This window comes from Berghia stephanieae, chromosome 8, assembly GCF_034508935.2.
Source record: "Berghia stephanieae isolate SIO BIC M18660-M18661 chromosome 8, UCSD_Bste_1.3, whole genome shotgun sequence".
NCBI lineage: Eukaryota > Metazoa > Mollusca > Gastropoda > Nudibranchia > Aeolidiidae > Berghia > Berghia stephanieae.
In genome coordinates this window covers 22906646-22913324 of record NC_088367.1, presented here as the reverse complement: position 1 = coordinate 22913324, position 6679 = coordinate 22906646, and positions in this window count along the sequence as shown.

Genomic DNA, 6679 nt, shown 5'->3' with positions numbered 1-6679 from the left:
ATGTTCGCAATCGGGGCGCATTTTTTTTGATAACAATATGTCCATGAATAATCATATCACCAAAATTATTCAAAGCTGTCACTACCATCTTAAATACAGTGGTCGTATTAGGTCTTTGATTGACACTGAAATCACTAAAACGCTTGTCGCTTCTTTCATTCTTAGTAGACTTAAAAACTGCAACGCGCTGCTCGTTGGTTGTCCCAAGTATACTATTTAAAGAGTGCAGAATGTTCAGAACAGGACGGATAGATTGATGTTATCAAAACGTGACGATCCTATCTCCCCTGTTCTGGAAATTCTTCATTGGCTGCCGGTGAAGCAGCGAATGGAGTTGAAGATTTTATGTTTTTGATATAGCTCCTTTCATGACCTGACACCATCCTATCTAAATTATCTTGTATCTCATTATACACATTGCAGATCGCTAAGATCAAATAATATGCTTCCTCTGACAGAGGTACCCTCTAAGTCTTTGTTTAAAAAAAATCCTTCAGAGTGACTGCGCCCAGGTTGTGGAATTTCCTTTCTTATAATACTAAGAATAGTGAAAATTTAGAAACCTTGAAAAAGAAATTCAAAACCGAATTATTTAGAAGAGCGTTTTTCGACAATTAAGGGGGAGCGACATTAAAAATGATGAATTTTGACCAAGTTTGCTAAAATTAGATTTTGGTGGGATGTTGTCATGTGATCATTTGTCTGCATAAAAAATTGCATGAGAACTTCATCTTCTGTTTTTTTCGACTCAAAAAAAACGTATTTTGTGACCCATAGTATGGTTAAATCCTGCCCAGTTTTAGTTTTAGTGGACTGATTTCATGAAAGAATATCAAATAGTCTTTATAACAAAGTAAAGGCATAAACATATCAATTAAAAGTAAAAACTCTCTTCTATCTTCAACGACCAATCACTTTGTTCTTAATAATGTCATGTGGTCATAATCCAAACAGAGAGCGAGAGGAGAGTTTATCCCTAAACTCGTTTACTTTGACTTTTAAATGCGTTTTTCTCAAAACTGCAATTTTCTCCTCCCTCAGTTTTCAACCAATCTTCTTCAAACTTTCTACAAATGAGTGTCATAGAAATACGCAGGTAGTCTAGGAGCCGGAATTTTGAAAAAAAAAAAAAATTATGAGTAATTTGAAATTATGTAACTCTTTTTCAAGGGAAATAATCGAGTAATAACTTTGAACTTTATTTTTAAAGTTTCTAATTGAAAAATTTAAAATCGGGCTTCTAGAGCCTCTTTATTTTCCTTTTATCTACCTGTGACCAAAATATTGTGACAATCGTTTGATAAACAAAAAAGCCTTTGACTTTTTAACATTTGTTGTTTATTTTCCAAATTTGGCGTCGTTTCTATAGCAACGGGCAACTTTTCTCGAAAAAAGCTATATACAATATTCCTTCACAAACAAGTACATTATGACTGTGCATAGAAGTTTAGGATACTTCATCTAATAAAAAAAATGACCCTTTAGTGTCGCTCTCCCCCCCCCCCCCCCTTAATATGTTTTATGTTTTTTATTTAGGGTAGTAATGTGTTTGTAAAGAGTTTGCGTATGTGTACGCGGAGAAGTTTTCGTATGTGGGTGTACGGGTGTATGTGTGTGAGCGTGTTAGTGTGAATGCTAGTTTATATAGTCAGTGATTGTTAAGCGCCATAAAGCACTTGTCAGTGGATTAAGGGGCGCTATATAAGTATATTATATTATTATTATAATCACATTCGGTACGGTAAAAACCGTACTTCGGTGTAAAATGACTACATGACCATTAACAGCGTTGTCTTTGTCCTAAAAAAAATTGTAATATCGCCTAGCAGTCGTCATATCTGGTCCAACATGTTAAGTTTTGCTCTTGGCAAGGGACCCACTGTAAAGAGCTTTGATCACGTTTAGTGGATATTATCAGTTCGTCAGAACCATTAGGATCATGGAGCCGGAGTTTATCCCGGTTTCTATAGCGTGAAAGGGACAATAGCAATTGCTTGCTATCCTTTGTATAGGACGCCAGTCTATCGAAAAGTACTTTCCGCCAAATCGAACAGAATCAGCTACCGATTCACTGATGGGTGGACAGGGGGCGGGGGTATGACAAAATCTCGACTGCACCCGGGATCGATTTTGGTCCCTTTTGAGTGTCAAGCGAGTGCTCTACCAACTCAGCTATCGGGACCCTCTTTTTAGTGGATATTGCGTTTTATAAAAGCTCAAGTTTCTTTGCTAATGTGTCCACCTGGTCTATACAATGTAGAAATTGATTTAAAAGTCGAAATAACCAGAAATAGGGAATTGACTTTTAAAAAAATGTTTAGCAGATAAAATTGTGTTTCATCATTCAGATTACAGATTACAATTGTTTTTCCGACAGAGAAAACTTGTTGTCGACCAGGTACTCATTTTACACCTGAGTACGGTGAGAGAATGTGATTAAAGAGCCTTTTCCAAGGGTTCAACTATGATTCATAGCCATAATATGTTGCTTTAGGGAAAATGCAGGTTACTATGACTCTTCTCTTTAGCTCTCCCTGACACTTCCAGATCGGGGAGATGGCAGTTAGTTTGACTGACGCAAGAGCCGAACTGCGTCTTATATCTGGACCTGACTTGCTCTCTTAACAAATGTTCGCGACGAGTCTTCAAGATATTCTGGTCAAACACAATCTTAAATGAGGACCTGAGAGCGAGATCTGACGTGGAGTCTCTGGAGAGTCTCATTAAAGAGAGAAGATGGCAATGGTTGGGGCATGTCTGTCCCAGACCTGATGAAACACTGATAAGAAAGGCTCTGCGATGGACACCCCAAGGAAAGAGGAAGCGAGGCAGCCCCAGGGAGACTTGGAGATGTACCATAGAGAGGGACCTAAAACAGAGAGGGCTGTGCCTTGAGAGCAGCTGATGACATGACCAGATGGAGATCCCTTGCATCGCCTCAAGTGTCAGCAGGCCCGGAGAGGATTGAGTGAGTGAGTGACTTGCTATCTTCCTCTATTCTTGTGTCAAGATAAAGTTTCAACATTTTCCTGCCTATGTATACTGTTTGACTCTTGTCCACGTCCATGATTTTGTTTTTAAAATGTATTATTATTATTATTATTATTATTATTATTATTATTATTATTATTATTATTATTATTATTATTATTATTATTATTATTATTATTATTATTATTATTATTATTGTTATTATTATCATTATTATTATTATTATTATTATTATTATTATTATTATTATTATTATTATTATTATTATTATTATTATTATTATTAATATTAGTCTCCTGACTTAACTGTAATTCTTGACATGATTTGTCAAATTGCTGAGTCAATTCTGGGATCGAGACATCAGCACAGTCATCTTCGTAGTGAAATTCCTACAATAGCAATGCCTGGATCTTGATATCATCAAAGTCAAGATCATGTCCGTCACTCTGTACCTCTCCCAAAATGCGCAATTCCCCCCCCCCCACCCCCCCCCCACTTCAATCTCTTCTATGGATCGGTCATCTCCTCTTCTTTGGTGAAATTGCACCCCTCCCCACCCGCCTTTCTATTCGGACCCTCACTTCTATTGAAGTCCGGCCAAAGTGCACCGCTCATCCCGCCCCCCCCCCCCTCATCTATTACTACCCTCTCCCCTCGTCTATTTGATACACTAGAGTATAATAATATTATTTTCTTAACATTTTAAGAATAAAAAATTAATAATAATATTAATAATAATAATAATAATAATAATAATAATAATAATAATAATAATAATAATAATAATAATAATAATAATAATAATAATAATAATAATAATAATGCTGAAAACTATTATAGCGCTATAACTCCGAGACACCAGATTCTAAGCGCTTAAATAACAAATTACTTTGGCTGAAACATACTCATTTACACACACAAGCACACACACACACACACATACACACACAACACAACACACAACACAAACCAAACCTATCTTGTTTCTCATACCATCTACTAAAATCGAAACAAATATGTTTTAAGCGAACGTTTAAAGATAGACAAAGATTCTTTTTCACGAATGCTCTGCGGTAAGGCGTTCCAAATAGAGGGTCCGAAATGAGAAAAGGATCTCATTCCAGCATTTTTCCGAATTCGAGGGACAACTAGTTTTGTGGAATCACTGGCTGAACGTAAGGGGCGGGGTTTTGAATATCTTTCAATTAGTTCTGAAAGGTAGGAAGGGGCAGTACCTTCAAGACAACGATACACTAAAACACAAGCTTTGAATTTAATCCTTTTCTCAACAGGCAGCCAATGCAGGTCATGAAGTAGAGGTCCGGCAGAGTCGCACCTACGCTTCATGAATACTAGTCTGGCAGCGCTGTTTTGGACAATCTGAAGACGTTTCAGATTGTATTGCGAAACGCCAAACAACAGAGCATTACAATAATCCAATTTCGATAGTACGAGGGACACAACCAGGTGCTTGGTCGCATCCTCAGATATGAACCGTCTAATGGAAGCAATCTTTTTTAGTTGGAAAAAGAGAGATCTAACCAAATTATTAACCTGATGCTCCATCGACAGTCCAGAGTCTAAGAATGTGCCAAGGTTTTGTCAACAATGTGAATGGAGACATCCCCCAACTTCAAATCTGTTTCATTTTTCCACTTCCTGTTCCCCACATACAGCACCTCGGTCTTATCATCATTCAGTTTCAGTCTGTTCTCATTCATCCATTTCTTAACACTTAAAATTAAAACCAAACAATAAAAAAACCTACTAAAATTCAACCCAGGCGTTGGCCGCAATGCAGTACATGCTTCTATGTGATCTTGTGGTATGACACTCGCTTTCAGATCGGATGGTCCTGGGTTTGAGTCTCGCTCTGCACATAAATGAGTCCTTGGAAAAGGCACTTTACTCACATTCTCTCACCGTACTCAGGCGTAAATTGAGTACCTTGCCGTTAACAGCGTTGTCTCTGAGCCACGCTGTCCGATTTGTGACCCATTGTCTCAAGTTCAGGTTCAAGTTCAATGTCTTTATCTGCAAAAGGCAGCAGCCTCTTATGGTTCACACTACTATGTTATGACGATCGACCCAATCAGCAAAGTCCGGTCCGCATTCGTGCACCGTCGCGAACCCGCCGGGTAGCATCGTCACAACACACCTTTCGACTAGATGCTCTACCGTCTCGGGTTCTTGCCCACAGCGTGGACATACTGGACAGGTAGTAAGGCCCCACCTATGTAACGCTCTTGCCGTTAGGCAGCTCCTCGACCGAAGCCGATTCGCAGCCACCCAATGTCTCCTCTTACTGGTATCAAAACCTGGCAACTTCTCACCAAGCTTAGAGGAGTGTAGGTCCCCGCCCCCACGAGGGATTGAATTCCTCCAAACCGACTTCCATCTCGTATGTGCAGCTCTGTCCGTAGTCAGGGATTCTGCGTACAAGGGTTGCCGGGACTTATTTCGGCTCGAAACGGGGGCACCGTCCATTATGCGCATGAGAGGGGTATCCCCATTCTCTCTCTCTTTGATCTTACTCAGCCAGTTTCCCGTAATCGTCTCCCTCCGGACATCGGGGGGCTGGATCGCTGCCATTATCGGGCCCCATTCTCTAGGGGTTGTTGCTAGCGTTCCTGACACTATGTGCATCGACTTGCGAAGTTTTACATCCACCTTCTCAACGTTTCTGCTTCTACCCCACACTGGAGCGCAATACTCCGCGGTGGAACAGCATAGTGCCAAGGCGGACGTTCTTAGGAGCGCAAAAGGCGGATTGCACATCACTGCAGATTCCATACAATTATGTTGTGACTTTCTCCATTATTGAGTTATTGAGTTGAAAGATAAATGTTTAATGGTTGACCAAATTTGTTGTTGGTAATCTCTAGGATTTCTGGTGGGAGAGTGTTCCATTCCTTGATGGTTCTTGGGAAGAAACTGATTTTATATTTGTTGGCTCCGTGTTTTGGGGTTGTGAACTTACTGCTATGATAATTTCTTGTTTATGTCAAGGATTATCTCGGGATTATGTCAGAGTGAATCCGGTGCTTAAAATGGAAATTTATATGTAACGTATGCTTTGAGTTAAAATAAGTTGCTCCATTATGGAGAATAAGTTTTGGTTTTATTAAAAACACATAAAGGCTGAAATTTCCAAATTCTAATCAATGATAATAAGTTGAAATAAAAGTTTCATTATAACTATTGAAGACAGATGATGTGACATTTCAGGTTTTCCTTTTGTCACCAAAACCGTGTCTCTTCATCATGTTTCGTTCTCAAAAGAGAAGCCTGAAAAATCTATTCGTCTTTAGTGTCTCATTCATCGTGTTTCGTTGCCAGAAGAGACATCCGAAACGTATTTTTGTCTTTACTGTTTCATTCATCGTGTTTTGTTGGTAAAGGGGAAATCCGAAAGGTCTATTCGTCTCTAGTGTCTAATGCATCCTGCTTTGTTGAAAAAGGGGCAAGTCGAAACGTCTCATTCCTCTTTGGTGTCTCATTCATTGTGTTTTGTTGAATAAGGGGAAACCCGAAGCGTTTCATTCCTCTTTAGCCACTCATTCATTGTATTTGGTGACAAAAGGAAATCCCGAAACGTCTGTTCGTCTTTAGTGTCCCATTCATCGTGTTTTGTTGTGTAAGGGGAAACTCGAAACGTCTCATTCCTCTTTTGTGTCTCATTCATCGT